Raw genomic sequence first — 17,001 nt, forward strand, 5'->3', positions numbered from 1 at the left:
CACACCATGGCGTACATCAAGCTACCTACGGCTGATGCGTAAGGCACTTTCTTCATTTCGTCTTTTTCTTTCTCACTTGTAGGACTTTGCTTTGAACTCAACTTCAAATGCCTTGCAAGTGTAGAGCTCATCGGTTTTGCCTTGCTCATGTTGAACCTGTCCAATACCTTCTCGATATAACTCTCTTGTGATAGCCACAATTTTCTTTTCTTCCTATCATGAGAGATCTTCATACCAAGGATATGCTTTGCGGGTCCCAAATCCTTCATAGCGAAGGACTTACTCAATTCTTTCTTCAGTCTGTCAATTTTACTAGTGTCACGACAAACAATCAACATGTCGTCCACATATAGCAAGAGAATAATAAATTCTCCATCAGAGAATTTATTCACAAACACACAATGATCTGCTGTAGTTCTCGCATACCCATGATCAACCATAAAAGAATCAAACTTCTTATACCACTGTCTCGGTGCCTGCTTGAGTCCGTACAAGCTCTTTTTCAACCGACACACTAGGTGTTCTTTGCCTTTAGCTGTGAACCCCTCTGGTTGCTCCATATAAACTTCCTCCTCTAAGTCACCATGAAGGAAAGCAGTCTTCACATCAAGCTGTTCGATCTCCAAATTCATTTTGGTAGCCAAACTCAAAACAACTCTGATAGAAGACATCTTTACCACGGGTGAGAAAATTTCATCAAAATCAATGCCCTTCTTTTGACCGAACCCCTTTACAACTAGTCGCGCCTTGTACCTTGGCTGTGATCTGTTTGGTTCAATCTTGCATCTGAACACCCGTTTATTCTTGAGTGCTCTTTCGCCCTTAGGCAGTTCCACCAAATCATATGTGTGATTCTCATGCAAGGATTTCATCTCGTCTTGCATGGCTTCTAACCATTGATTTTTCTGGTCATGTAGCATAACCTCTTGATAACTTTCTGGCTCTCCCCCATCAGAAAGTAACACATACTCATTGACTGAATACGTTCTAGAAGGTTGTCGGTTTCTGGTAGATCTTCTCAACTGAATCTCAGCGGCTGGTTCTGAAGAAGCTTGCTCTAGATGCTCTTCTGACTCCACATTATCAATTGTAGGCTCACCATTTTCACCAACTGTATCAACCTGTTCTTCTTGTACATCTCCCATGTGTTCATCATGCATCATACAAGGAGGAATAACTGGATCCAAATCAATACGGTATTCACTGAGAGACTCTGCCTTTTTCTGATCCAAGTCTTCAATGGTTTGATCTTCAAAGAATACGACATCTCTGCTTCGTATGATTTTATTATTAACTGGATCCCACAATCTGTAACCAAACTCCTCATGCCCATAACCCATGAAGATACATTGCTTGACTTTGCTATCAAGCTTTAACCTCTCATCTCTAGGAATATGGACAAATGCCCTGCAGCCAAACACTCTTAAGAGCTTAAAAGAAACATCTTTCCCTGTCCAAACCCTTTGAGGAATGTCACCATCCAAAGGAACTGAAGGAGAAAGATTTATCAAGTCAACTGTTGTCCTCATTGCCTCACCCCAAAAATGTTTAGGCAATTTTGCATGAGAGAGCATACACCTGATTCTCTCACAGATGGTTCTGTTCATTCTCTCTGCTACTCCATTATGCTGCGGAGTCTTGGGTACAGTTTTCTCAAGCTTGATCCCATGGCTTTTGCAATACTCTTCAAACGGTCCTTTGTATTCACCACCATTGTCTGCACAGACGCATTTTAACTGCCTTCCAGTTTCTCTTTCAACCTTCATATGAAAGACTTTGAACATACCCAATACCTGATCTTTGGTTTTCAAAGCAAACACCCATACCTTTCTAGAGTGGTCATCAATAAAAGTCACATAATAAAGTGCACCACCTAGATTTTTAGTGTTCATAGTGCAGACATCAGTGTGAACTAAATCAAGAATATTAGACTTTCTTGATGAAGAAGATTTTTGAAAAGAAACTCTTCTTTGTTTTCCAACAAGACAATGAGTACAGAGCGTTAGTGACGTACCTTTATTATTAGGTAGGAGCTGTTCCTTGGCGAGAATCTGAAGTCCCTTCTCACTCATGTGACCAAGCCTCTTGTGCCATAGCTCAGTGGAGTTTTCATTCTCAACAACAATCGCATCTCCCTTGACTAGTCTTGCAGCTGTCTTGTAGAGAGTGTTGTTCTTCTTTCCCCTGGCTAAGATAAGAGAACCCTTGCTCAGTTTCCACTGTCCACCTCCATGGTAATTGTAGTAGCCTTCATCATCAAGTTTCCCAATAGAAATCAAGTTGAAGCGCATTTCAGGAACATGTCTGACATCCTTGAGCATCAATTTGCACCCAATGCTGGTTTCTAGCTGTATATCTCCCATGCCCACAACTTTACACTTTGCTTCATTTCCCATCCTAACCCAACCAAAATCGCCACTGGTGTAGGAAGAGAAGAAATCTCTATGTGGAGTAATATGAAAAGATGCTGCTGTATCAACTACCCACATAGATTCATCACATGCGAGATTAGCATAAGCTTCATCAAAAGCAAATACCACATCACCATCAGATGCAACTGCTGTAGTGTCTTTTTCTTCTTGACGTTCTTCTTCTTTTCCTTTCAACTGTTCCCTCTTAAACTTTCTGCAATCTCTTCTTATATGCCCAGGCTTGCCACAGTGAAAGCATTTTATGTCCATTTTTGAATAGGACTTTCCTCTTGACTTGTCATGACTGTCATACCTGTGAGGTTTTCTGCTTTTACTTCTCCCCCGCCTTTCTATAACAAGTGCTTCTGAATGAGAAGAAATACCTTGCTTTTTCCTTCTTGCCTCTTCATTGAACATGCTGTCTTTTACCATACCCATAGTTATCACACTATTGGGAGCCGAATTACTGAGTGACACCACCAAGGTTTCCCAACTGTCTGGCAAAGAACTCAACACAAGTAATGCTTGCACCTCATCATCTAGTGCAAGTTTCATGATAGACAACTCATTCAACATTCCCTGAAAATTACTCAGATGCTCCGTAACACTATGCCCATCTTTGTACTTCAAATTCACAAGCCTTCTTATCACAAAGGCTTTGTTTTGAGCAGTCTTTCGTTCATAAAGACTCTCTAACTTCTGCCAAAGACCATAAGCATCAACTTCTTTAGCTACGTGATGAAAGACACTTTGATCAACCCACTGCCTAATATATCCAACGGCTTTCCTATTCAATTTCTTCCAATCATCGTTGGTTACAGCAACTGGTTTAACACCTTTCAATTCAATGGGGTCAAACAATTCCTTGCAATACAAAATATCTTCCATCCTAATCTTCCAAATTGAATAATTGGAAGCTGTGAGTTTAACCATGCTATTAGATGACTCTTCCATTTAATTCACACAAGAACTCCACACAAACAATGAACCAAAGGCTCTGATACTACTTTGTTAGGTGTGAACACCAATTTCAGATGCTCAGCGGAATTAATCTACCCCTCTTTGTGCAAATTAAATAGTAACACAATAGCAAAATAATAATCAAGCAAACCCACAAGCAAGACACCAAGATTTTTACGTGGAAAACCCTCCAATGCGAAGGTAAAAACCACGGGACCTAGTCCAATTAAATCTTCCACTATCAACAATAATGAGTTTACAATTTGTCTTCCCTAGAGAAATATCTAGAGGTTATCACCACATCAAGAATACATGCATTCTTGGATTAAACATAAATTCATCACCCTAAAGTGGATTCCAATAAGAATAAAGAAAGATCTCACCAAGTAGGTATTAGCAACCAAACGATTGGAGAGGAATTCCAACGATCAACACCAGTCAATACGTAGCACTCGTCGTCAGGAGCAACACTCTAAAATTGCATCAAGATCGAACCACAAACGACCTTCCAATCTCTGACGGATGTGAAAAAAAAGGAATAACCTTTTTCTTTTTCTTTTTCTTTCTCCCATGCGCCGCACTCTCCCTGCGCCGCACTCACTCTTCTTTCTTTTCTTCTTTTTGTCTCTTTATATATATATATAGCACACAAAGGGTTTGAAACCCTTTGTGTTTCCTGCCACGTGGGCTGGTCACCACATAAAGAGGGACCACCCAATAGTTGGAAATGCTGCAGAATGTGAATCCACCTGCTTCAATAACTGCTCTTGCACTGCTTATGCTTATGAAATCAATAATTGTTCATTTTGGGTTGGAGATCTCGTGAATCTGCAACAACTCACTGTAGGTGATCCTAATGGGAGAACTCTGTATCTCAAACTTGCAGCTTCTGAGTTCTCAAGTAAAAATAATAATAAGGGGATAATTGTTGGTGCTGTTGCGGGCTCAGTTGCAGCAGTTCTGGTAATCCTTTTTGTGGTTGTAATCCTTAGGAGGAGGAGGAGAGCTGTTGGAACAGGAAAAACAGTAGAGGGTTCATTGGTGGCATTTGGGTACAGAGACTTGCAAAATGCGACCAAGAATTTTTCGGACAAGTTGGGGGGAGGAGGCTTTGGTTCTATTTTCAAAGGGACGTTATCTGATTCAACACTCATAGCAGTCAAGAAACTTGAAAGCATCAGCCAAGGAGAGAAGCAATTCCGCACAGAAGTCAGTACAATCGGGACAGTCAACCATGTAAATCTTGTTTGGCTTCATGGGTTCTGTGCCAAAGGTACTAGAAAGTTGCTGGTCTATGATTATATGCCAAATGGCTCTTTAGAATCTCATCTTTTCCATGAAATTTTTTTGGATTGGAAAACAAGATACCAGATTGCTATAGGAACAGCTAGAGGGCTGGCTTATCTCCATGAGAAGTGCAGAGAGTGCATCATACACTGTGACATAAAACCAGAAAACATTCTTCTAGATGCTTATTTATGTCCAAAAGTGGCAGATTTTGGCATGGCAAAACTTCTTGGGCGAGAGTTCAGCCGAGTCCTGACAACCATGAGAGGCACAAGAGGTTATCTTGCTCCGGAGTGGATTTCAGGAATGCCCATTACGGCCAAGGCTGATGTTTACAGCTATGGAATGATGCTTTTCGAATTTGTCACGGGAAGGAGAAACTCCGAGGCATATACGGATGGCAAAACTAATTTCTTCCCAACAGGAGCTGCAAGCCTCATAACTGAAGGGGGCGATGTCCTTAGCCTGTTAGATCCCAGGCTGGAGGGAAACGCTGATATAGAAGAGCTCACAAGAGTTTGTAAAGTTGCTTGTTGGTGCATCCAAGATGATGATACTAACAGGCCGCCGATGGGTCAGGTAGTTCAAATGCTTGAGGGAGTTTTAGATGTGAACCTGGCCCCGATTCCAGATTCTCTCCAAGTACTGTTTGCTGACAACCAGGAGCACATAGATTTCTACACCAAGTCACAGTCAAGCCAAAGTTCATAGGCACAGAGCAATTCTTCAACTGGTTCCTCTCAGTCGAAGAGTGGCATGTCATCAACGAGTTCAAAGTCTTGAGAGCAATCAAGTGAAGACATCTTGAGCTCTGAGATATGTTTGGTAAAGAACGCGTTTTCTCATTTTTGTTCTTTCTAATTTGTGTCCTAAGAACTGTTATATATGGCTTATATATTTCTGGTAGGAGTGATTGTGTATTCCATGGAAGCATTGCTTCAAAATATCAAATAATGCAATTGGCTATGGCTACTGGTGTTGTTAATAGCGGCTATTAAGTTTATCATCCGATCATCTCTATTACTTTGTTAATTATTATGGTTCCCGCTAGCAAATTAATGGAGGACAGCATGTTTATTATAGGGCTTGTGTTCAGAATTCTGGAAAATATTAGGGAATATAGGGTGTCAATAGGTAAGGAAAGAGATTTGGTTTGGAGGGGATACAAGGCAAGGATCCTCCCTTGTTAGCCGGTCTATTGTTCGGGAGCCTACCCCTTTTTTCGGTTTATGTTTGTTTTTTTCTTAGGATCCACTATTCTCTCTTCGTTTCGGATCAAGAATTGCAATGATCCTCCCTTATAACCCTTTTCCCTAATCAATTAGAAAAAAAAAAAAAGAAGAAAAAAACCCTTTGGTATGGTTGTACAAAAGGTTGTGGTTGTGGTTGCGGTTATTTCCTCTTCACCGCAACTGCTTTTAGCGAATATTATTTTTTAAGTATGCAGCCCCAACTGCTAGGCCAATTAGCAATTAATCGCAATTGGTGATTATATGATTATTGAAGACAGTTATTAACCGCTAACTGCTTTTCAAATAATGGGTCTTTTGAGCCTCTTTTAGTATTTTAGACCGCTTTTTAAGGCCTATTTTAGACTTCTTTAGGCCAGCCACCATATAATAAAATGAGTAATGGCTATTTCTAAGGCAAACAAAATGGGCTTTGTAATAACTCGATCTTTGCAGATTATCATTTAGGGAAAACTTCACAAAGAACCTTTGAACTACGATGCGATTTGAAAAGATTATCTAAATTTCAAAACTTCTCAATTTCACCCCATGAACTTTCAATTTGATGCAATTGACTCATTTCATTAATTTTCTCTGTTAAACCCTAACAGAAACCATTAAAAAGACCATATTACCCTTCAATTTTATTTTTTGAAATTTTATAAAAGTTTTATGGGTATAAAAGTCATTTCATCACTTTTAACGTCCAAAAACTGATGGAGGGGGTAGATTGCATCAAATTGAAAGTTTGGGGGTGAAATGAAGAGGTTTTAAAATTTAATGGAGTTTTTTCAAATCACTGGTAATTTAGAAGTCCTTTTGTGAAGTTTCCCCCATCATTTAAGCCATACAGAATTGATCCAAATTAGTAGAATGGGAAAACAAACATTACAAATTCAAACAACCAGACACTTACAAACGATTAATACTGTTTGGGCAGTCTTAGCAATCAAACAAACATCGTACCTTCGCAGCTGAAGAGAGAGCAGTCGAGAGTGCACTTAGGAGTCTTGGGAGAGCCGGAGTGACTAAGAGGTGGGAGCTTAAGTGAGTTTTCATAAGTTTTCATACGTAGAGAGTGTGAGCTTTGAGAGTCTGAATGTAGCGTGTGAAATGTGAATGAGAAAACTGAGAAAAGAAAGTAGTAAGAAGAGCCTCAAACCCTATACCAAAATGACGCTATTATTAATTATATAATATATATTACAAACTGGTTACCGGTTATTAATCGCTTTTTTCTAATCGATTAGGTTAGTTGGACCAAATTTATCATTACTGATCAAATAAAGTGGGCACAAAAGGAAGCAACATCCACAATGTTCTAGTTCTTGCCACCTGAATTACTAGCATTCTAATACAACCAGAAAATGACGGAAACGTGAGCTAAGAGAGTGGGCGCCATATAATTAAATTCGGTGATCCTCGAATCTCTTCCCTCAATTGATTGTGCATGAGAAATTCTGTAAAAAGGAAAGGGGTTGGATTATTGAGAGGGATGTCCATTCTCCTTAACAAACACACTTACTCTCTCTGCTTAATTTACTTCTCAAAGTCATTCACTGATACAGGCATCGGAATGATTTCCGCTGAACCACCGGTAAGTGACTCTGACATTTCCTTTTTCCCTACCTCGTAGACATTGTTGATATAGGGCAATGTGTGCGACCAACTAACCTCTTTAGTTAGGCTCACACGGGTCACTTTGACATTTCTCTTTTCCCTACTTTGTAGGCATTGTTGATTCAAGGCTCGATGTGTGACCCACTAACCTCTTCAATTATGACTACCGGTGTGTTACTTTTACCATTCTCGATTTCCTACATTCCAGGCATAGTTGATCCAGGTTTTAGTGTGCGACCAATTGACCTATTCATGACATACATTTTTCAATCCATGTGAAAATTAAAAATGCATATAAAAATTAATAGGTATTTGTAAAATATTTTTCCCCAAAAGCAATATATATATATATATATTTTAAAAAGGGAAAACTTCACTGAAGACCCCTGAACTTTCACCCGATTTGATAAACCTCCCTAAACTTCAAAATCTCTCAATTTAGTCTCCTGAACTTTCAATTGCTCTCAATTTGGACCCCTCCGTCAGATTTTAAACGTTACATGACGTTTATACCACTGACTTTTGTATAAAATTCAAACTTCCAAAACGTTTTTTTTTTATATTTTTTTTAAAAAAACACAAATCAGGTTTATTTTGGTCTTTTTTGTATTTTTAACTGCTAAAATAGACGGAGGGGGTCTAAATTGAGAGCAATTGAAAGTTTAGGGGACTAAATTGAGAGATTTTGAAGTTTATGGGGGTATTTCAAAACGGGTAGAAGTTCGGGAATCTTCAATGAAGTTTTCCCAAAAAGAAAAGACCAAAATCGGGATGGCTCCAGCCACCCCCTGGCCGGTCACAGGGGGTGAAAGTTGGGAACCACCAGCCAAGGGGTTAAAGTAGAGACCTTGAAAGGCCAATAAAAAAGAAAAAAAAAAGAAAAAAAGGGGGGATCAGTGTTTTGGGGGTGGCGGACCATGAAATTTAAGTGGTTTGACCCACTTACCCGACCGTGCGGTGGTAGAAACCACCCATTGCTTGAGGTGGATTCGGCCACTAAAAACAAACCCATTCTCCGATTACCAGGAATTTTTTGGAAGGCTTTGGGGGGGTGTGAGGGTTTCTGTAGCCATGGGGGTGGTCGACTCCTGTATCTGACAGTAGGAGGTGGTAGAAACCACCGACCCACTTGGAATTAGTCGATACCAAACTTTCAGTCCCCATTTTTTTTGGTCTTTTGGGGGTGTGGGACCACCCAGGGCCGGCCAGGGGTGGCTCCGACCACCTCGATTTTGGTCGTCTTTTTTTTTTAAAAAAAAAATAATTTTAATGCCTAAAACGACGTTATTTTGGGCTGGGTGGATGTTGTAGTTTTAGGGCCCAAAATAGTGTAGTTTTGGGGCCCAAAAAGGTGTAGTTTTGGGATGAGTATATAATGGGTATAAAAAGTCAAACTGTTTGACTTTAACGTTGAAAACTAATAGAGGGGTCCAAAGTGAGAGCAAATCAAAATTCAGGGGTCCAAAGTGAGAGATTTGAAAATTGAAGGGGGCTTTGTCAAATTGGCTGAATGTTCAGAGAGGTAAACTGAAGTTTCGCAAAGAATTTTCAACACACGCTCATTAACTAATATTTTGAAGAGCGTATTAGTCCGTTGACTCTGTTCAACACACGCAACCAAGAAGCGATACAGGTATTTTCCAGGATTCTTTCTCTCTAGCAAAAATTCTTTGCAACCATGGATGCCAAGAAGAATCCATGGCTGATGCTTTCTCTTCTCTTCCTCGGCTTGTCTGTCAACAACCATCTTTCCCTTGGAGTTGACACCATCACTGCCAACGAATATATCTCCGGTTACCAAGCCATTGTATCTGCAAGTGGGAACTTTGCACTGGGTTTCTTCAAACCAGATAACGCTTCTAAATACTACATCGGAATGTGGAACAGTAATAGTGTAGTCCCAACCCAAACCACAGTTTGGGTCGCAAATAGAGATAAACCAGTCTCTGATAGAAGTTTTTCTGAATTAAGAATCTCGGATGGTAATTTGGTTCTCTTCAATGAGTTGAAAATTCCAGTTTAGTCCACAAATTTAAACTCCACCACTTCAAGTCATGTAGAAGCCGTTCTTCTAGATGAAGGAAATCTTGTTCTTAGAGATGGGTCTAATTCATCAAAATATTTATGGCAAAGTTTTGATCACCCAGCTAATAGATGGCTTCCTGGCAGTAAGATTGGATTCAACAAAATTACCAATGAAACCCATCGCCTCATTTCATGGAAGAATGAGAAGGATCCTACACCAGGACTCTTCTCTCTTGAGCTACAGCCAAATACCAATTCGTATATTATTATGTGGAATAGGTCCGTTCAGTATTGGACTAGTGGACCTTGGAATGGGAAGATTTTTAGCCTAGTTCCTGAAATGAGGTCCAATTTTATCTACAATTTTAGTTTTGTTGACAACACAAATGAGCGTTATTTCACCTATTCTCTTTACAATACTTCCATCTTTTCTCAATTAGTGTTGGATGTTTCTGGGCAGGTTAAGCAATATACATGGTCAGCGAATAAAAAACAGTGGCAATTGTTTTGGGTTCAACCGAAAACACAATGCGAGGTTTATGCTTTTTGCGGGGCTTTCGGTATCTGCAACGAAAATTCCTTGTCTTTTTGTAGCTGCTTGACAGGTTTTGTTCCTAAGTCGCAGAACGACTGGAATTTGTCGGATTATTCTGGTGGGTGCATGAGGAGAATTGCTTTACAGTGTGAGAATACCAGTCTTACTAATAGGCAGGCGGCTAGGTTCTTTCCAATGCCCAGCATGGCATTGCCTGGACAACCACAATCTGTTGGGGTTGGAAATGCTTCAGAATGTGAATCCACCTGCTTGAATAACTGCTCTTGCACTGCTTATGCTTATGAAACCAATAATTGTTTAATTTGGGTTGGAGATCTCTTGAATCTGAAACAACACTCAGGAGATGATTCGAATGCGAGAACTCTGTATCTCAAACTGGCAGCTTCTGAGTTTCCTAGTAAAAAGAATAATAAGGGGATAATTGTTGGTGCTGTTGTGGGTTCAGTTGCAGGGGTAGCGGTTCTGCGGGTAGCAGTTTTGCTAGGCATTTTTGTGGTTGTAATCTTCTGGCTAAGGAAGAAAGCTGTTGGAACAGGGGAAATAGTAGAGGGTTCATTGGTGGCATTTGGGTACAGAGACTTGCGAAATGCGACCAAGAATTTCTAGGACAAGTTGGGAGGAGGAGGTTTTGGCTCTGTTTTCAAAGGGACGTTATCCGATTCAACACTCATTGCAGTCAAGAAACTTGAAAGCATCAGCTAAGGAGAGAGTGTTTGGAAAATTGATAATTAATTGGCAACCAATTTTCCACTAGCCCTTCATGCGAAAGACAAGTTTGGAAAGAAAATACACGAGAACACACACCAATCACACATGTACACAAAGAGTTTACGTGGTTCGGCAATATGCCTACGTCCATAGGCCGTGATCCGATCTCCTTCTTTACTATTGAGAAATATTGAGTACAATAGTACAAGCCTGAACCGCTCAAGTTTAATATCCCAAACCCAAGCCCTTAACCCCTTGTACACCCCACTCAATTGTCTCTCTCAAATACCCAATAAAGAAAAACTCTCTACACTTTGTAAATGTCACAAAGTGTTCTCACCAATTTGGATTTTCCGGATAATCTCAACCAAGGACAACATATCCTTTTATATAGGCTTAATCACGAAAAATAGGAGCACAATTTTAATTTAATTTCTGCTGGGAAAACGAAACCATCATGAATACAAAGTATTTTCCATGATGAAGATAAGCATTACAGCCCACATGTTTATCCACACGCATTTTCTCCAAAAAATCCAATTCCAAGTTGTTCTTGGCCTCCTTTTAAAACTAATATTATCTTCTTATAGATAAATATGACTTGAGCCTACCAACTTGAATATTGATATTTTTCAGCAATTATCTTCACACTTGTTGACAATTTGAGCCATTATCAACAATCTCCACCTTGGCGAAAATTTGGCAACCTCTACCTGAGACCTCAGGTCCGCATCTTGACCGATGCCCATCCCCACGCCCTAGGATGTCGTACAAAACACTGTCTACACCAACAATAATAATTCTACAAGAATTATCATGCTCCACCATAAAGAGCACATGCACTTAGAATTAAACCATTCCAAGAGTTTTCATTTTTTTTGGCACATATCGAAAAAATCCTGCTGAAAAATATGGTGCAACTTCCATGTTTGGTTCCCCCGGAAGTTCATCAACCATCAACACCCTTTTTCACCACATACCTGACATAAAAAAAACCAAACCAATGTCTTGTATGCAAATGTGGACCCGCTAATAGAACACATCTATTATCTTGACATTTTTAGCGGTCATGCCAGAGGATGTACATGCCCTTATCAAAGAACATTATCATCTCTCTCTGTAACGAGAGAAACAGTATTAGCGTTTTTGGAGCAATCTGTCGAACCTGCTCCTCTCAACATTTTGTGTAGCCCAAATTGGATATCATTGACTTATATTTGCCACAAGCCAAAATTCATTCTCCCATCAAACCTTTCAATCCCAAACTTCAAGGACTGCATTTCTTCTTAACGAGTAGAAATCCGCAACCAAGCTCTGATACTAATTGTTGGGAAAATTGATAATTAATTGGCAACCAATTTCTCATCATCCCTTCATGCGAAAGACAAGTTTGGAAAGAAAACATACGAGAACACACACCAATCATACATGTACACAAAGAGTTTACGTGGTTCGGTAATATGCCTACGTCCACAGGGCGTGATCCGATCTCCTTCTTTACTATTGAGAAATATTGAGTACAATAGTACAAGCCTGAACCGCTCAAGTTTAATATTCCAAACCCAAGCCCTTAACCCCTTGTACACCCCACTCAACTGTCCCTCTCAAATACTCAGTAAAGAAAAACTCTCTACACTTTGTAAATGCCACAAAGTGCTCTCACCAATTTGAATTTTCCGGATAATCTCAACCAAGGACTACATATCCTTTTATAGATGCTTAATCACGAAAAATAGGAGAACAATTTTAATTTAATTGCTGCTGGGAAAACGAAACCATCATGAATACAAAGTATTTTCCATGATGAAGATAAGCATTGCAGCCCACATGTTTATCCACACACGTTTTCTCCAAAAAATCCAATTCCAAGTTGTTCTTGGACTCCTTTTAAAACTAATATTATCTTCTTATAGATAAATAAGACTTGAGCCCACCAACTTGAATATTGATATTTTTCAGCAATTATCTTCACACTTGTTGACAATTTGAGCCATTATCAACAAGAAGCAATTTCGCGCAGAAGTCGGAACAATCGGGACAGTCAACCATGTAAATCTTGTTCGGCTTCGTGGGTTCTGCTCACAAGGTACTAGAAAGTTGCTGGTCTAGGAGTATATGCCAAATGGCTCTTTAGAGTCTCATCTTTTCCATGAAAAGTTTTTGGACTGGAAAACAAGATACCAGATTGCTATAGGAACAGCTAGAGGGTTGGCTTATCTCCATGAGAAGTGCAGAGAGTGCATCATACACTGTGACATAAAACCAGAAAACATTCTTCTAGATGCTTATTTATGTCCAAAAGTGGCAGATTTTGGCCTGGCAAAGCTTGTTGGGCGAGAGTTCAGCCGAGTCCTGACAACCATGAGAAGCACAAGAGGTTATCATGCTCCGGAGTGGATTTCAGGGATGCCCATTACGGCCAAGGCGGATGTTTACAGCTATGGAATGATGCTTTTCGAATTTGTCTCGGGAAGGAGAAACTCTGAGGCATATACGGATGGCAAAACTAATTTCTTCCCAACAGGAGCTGCAAGCCTCATAGCTGAAGGGGGCGATGTCCTTAGCCTGTTAGATCCCAGGTTGGAGCGAAACGCTGATATAGAAGAGCTCACAAGAGTTTTGTAAAGTTGCTTGTTGGTGCATCCAAGATGATGATACTAACAGGCCGCCGATGGGTCAGGTAGTTCAAATGCTTGAGGGAGTTTTAGATGTGAACCTGGCCCCGATTCCAAATTATCTCCAAGTATTGTTTGCTGACAACCAGGAGCACATAGATTTCTACACCGAGTCACAGTCAAGCCAAAGTTCATAGGCACAGAGCAATTCTTCAACTGCTTCCTCTGAGTCGAGGAGTGGCATGTCATCAACGAGTTCAAAGTCTTGAGAGCAATCAAGTGAAGACATCTTGAGCTCTCAGATATGTTTGGTAAAGAACACGTTTCCTCATTTTTGTTCTTTCTAATTTGTGTCCTAAGAACTGTTATATATGGCTTATATTTTTCTGGTAGGAGTGATTGTGTATTCCATGGCAGCATTGCTTCAAAATATCAAATAATGCAATTGGCTATGGCTAGTACTGGTGTTGTTTATAGCGGCTATTCAGTTTATCATCCGATCATCTCTATTACTTTGTTAATTATTATGGTTCCCGCTAGCAAATTAATGGAGGACAGCATGTTTATTGTTGGGTTTGTGTTCAGAATTCTGGAAAATATTAGGGAATATAGGGTGTCAATAGGAAGTAAAGAGATTTGGTTTGGAGGGGAAACAATGAAGGGAAATCAAGTCCCTCAATGGCTATTCGGGGCCGTGAACTGTAAATCAGGAAGTGTGGCATTTATGGTTTTGTGAGCTTGAAGGCTAATAACAGGTGTACTGCATATTTGAAAGAATTCAATTTTGTTGTGGAATACCATGCGAGTACGATAACAAAGCAGCTGATGCATTGACCTGGAAGACACATTTACATCTTTCTTCGGCTTTGAACGTTTCTAAACCTACGATTTTAGCTAATCACTTTTCAAAACTTGTATCCAACCATTTATCTAAATTTCTTCCATATTTAATTAAAATAATCGTTTTTAAAATGTTTCATTCAAACAAAAATCAGACGAATTACTGCAAATCGCAAATTAGACGAAATTGCAAATCGAACATCAAACGAAATCGGATGAAATCACAAATTGCAAATTGAAAATCAGACGAAAATTATCTACAAATGGCCAAAATTCCCCTTCATCTACGAATCGCAAATCGCCCTACTCTTCACTCAACAAGTCTCTCTCTCGTCACTGAACCATATATAAAATCGCGTTTGCCATCATCATATAAACAATTAGTGGAGCTCTCACTCTTACAAATAATATACGGTTTGAATAATTTTTTGACTGATTAATTTTATTCCATAGGAATACAGTATTTTAGATTTGATTGTAATATTCTACTTTGTAGGTTATCAGATTTAAATACATTCAAATATTTGAATTCAGCCAAGACCGAAAACTCACTGGAGTTAATGGAGGCTGGCAACAGTGATTGGAGGCCGTTGGCGACGGTGATCGAAGATGGATCTTTAATAACAAAGGGCTAAAAGAGAGCTAACTATGAACTAAAATAAAAACCAACTGTTAGCTAAAATGAGGCCAACTATGAGCCATAAATGAGGCCAACAAAGGGCCTTAAATGAACCTAGGTCCAAAAGTTGGGGCCTAGTGGAGTAACTGGACAAGACACGGTTTGCCAAAGAGGTGGGAGACAAGGCGGGTGGAGATTGTGTCAAGAAAGGATGCCAGAGAAGACGCCATAGATTGTTTGAAGTTTACTCTCTTTGATTTTTCTTTGTGCGCTGCTAATCTCGAAAATATCTCTTAATGGAATGAGGAAGAGCATATAATATGACTCAGTACGGAAGGAGAACAATAGAAAATAGATAAAAATAAATAAATAAATAAAAAATAACGGAAAAATAAGATAAACTATTTACAAAGTCTCACCGGTTAATAATGGGTTTTGGTAGAGTTTCACCACCAAGAAGATGAGAGCAATCATGCCTCTAAGAAAACATCATTTGTTTAGTAATCATAATCTAATCTTCTTATGATACAAAAAAAATTTAAATAGGCGCCGAGAAACCCTAATCCTAAATTGATTGACTTTTGAGCCAAACCCATTATTAAATTACAAAAATCCAAACTCTTAAAATATAAAACCTAATTAATCAATAAAATCTAAATAAAACTAAAGATTAATTTATTTTTTTCTCATCTGGCGTACATCATAATATATTTCTAGCTGATCGGGAGAAGCATGGGAACGATGATTGATTGGAAACGAATTTCAAAGAAGTTTTTGACCACCAAGACCCCTACCCAGGTTGCTAGTCATGTACACATTTATTTTTTTTCCCCTTTTGAATGGATCCCCAAATACGTTTTGTGCTATGATAGGAAGTGAAATCGGAGAGAAATGATGACAGAGAAAAAAAAAAAGAAATAAATTAAAAATTAAAAATTTACTGGTGTTAGCTCTAATACCATGAAAAAAAAATATAATACAAAAATAATAAAATACACATGAATATCCTCTCACTACAAAAATTAAGCAAAGTAGGGATGTTTGCAAGATGACATTTTTCGCCCAACAAACATTTCTATTTAATTAGGGACGTTTGAATAGTGACATTTTGTATATATTGTGTTTACTCCATATGAGTTAGTGGGTTATTAGTAAGTTGGTGGGTTATGGACCTATGGTCGTATCTATTAGTAACTATTGAGAGGCTGGCCAAAAGGGCTATTGGATAGCCACAGGTGAAGATGTTTGGACCCAAGTCCCTGGGGAAACCATAGAGATGTCCTGAATGCAAGATAAGAGATTGGCCCGGCAACATCAATTGACTGAATCGGATGTACAAAGGGCAATTCACATTCTAGATAGTGATGCAGCAACATCCCTAACACTCAACCCGTTTTTTCGGTAAAGAAACTTCCTTGAGAAGAGATGCAAAACAGACTTAAAAAAGGGTTATGTTTCAATTGCAATAAACGATTTACTCCGGGGCATAAATGTCGTGCACCTAAACTCCTTTTCATTGAGAATGACCAACCCATGGGAGGTCGTGGCTACCAAAGGAGAGGCAGAGCAACAAGTATGAACCTTGAGGACAAGGTTCCAGCTGGAGGGGCGGTGAATGATAGGCAAATGGGTGGAAGTTAAGTTGCAATGTAATGTTAGTGGGGTATTAGAGTTAGTAAACCCCTTTGGTAATGGTTGTACAAACAGTTGTGGTAGTGGTTATTCCTTTTTCACCGCAACCGCTTTAGTGATAATTATTTTGAAGTAACCGCAGCCCCACCTTCTAGGTCAATTAGCTGTTAATCGCAACTTGCGATTATGTGATTATTGAAGACAATTATTGACCGCTAACTTCTTTTCAAATAATGGGTCTTTTGAGCCTCTTTTAGCGTTTTAGACCACTTTTTAAGGCCTATTTTAGACTTCTTTAGGCCAGCCACCATATAATAAAATGAGTAATGGCTATTTCCACGGCAAAGAAAATGTGCTTTGTAATAACTCGATCTATTATCATTTAAGGTAAACTTCACAAAGAACCCTTGAATTACCACGTGAATTAAAAAGTCCACCCTAAATTTTAAAACCTCTCAATTTCACCCCCTGATTCAATTTGATGCAATTGACCCCTCCG

General features: G+C 39.2%; 2 pseudogenes; both read left to right on the forward strand.

The window, feature by feature from the left end:
- Positions 1 to 5,690, forward strand: part of LOC132182572 (G-type lectin S-receptor-like serine/threonine-protein kinase At2g19130) — a 12,093-nt pseudogene extending 6,403 nt beyond the window's left edge.
- Positions 5,691 to 9,185: 3,495 nt separating this feature from the next.
- On the forward strand, positions 9,186 to 13,867 carry LOC132183180 (G-type lectin S-receptor-like serine/threonine-protein kinase At2g19130; annotated as a pseudogene).
- Positions 13,868 to 17,001: the final 3,134 nt, after the last annotated feature.

Source organism: Corylus avellana, chromosome ca5 (assembly GCF_901000735.1).
Source record: "Corylus avellana chromosome ca5, CavTom2PMs-1.0".
In the NCBI taxonomy this organism is placed as follows: domain Eukaryota; kingdom Viridiplantae; phylum Streptophyta; class Magnoliopsida; order Fagales; family Betulaceae; genus Corylus; species Corylus avellana.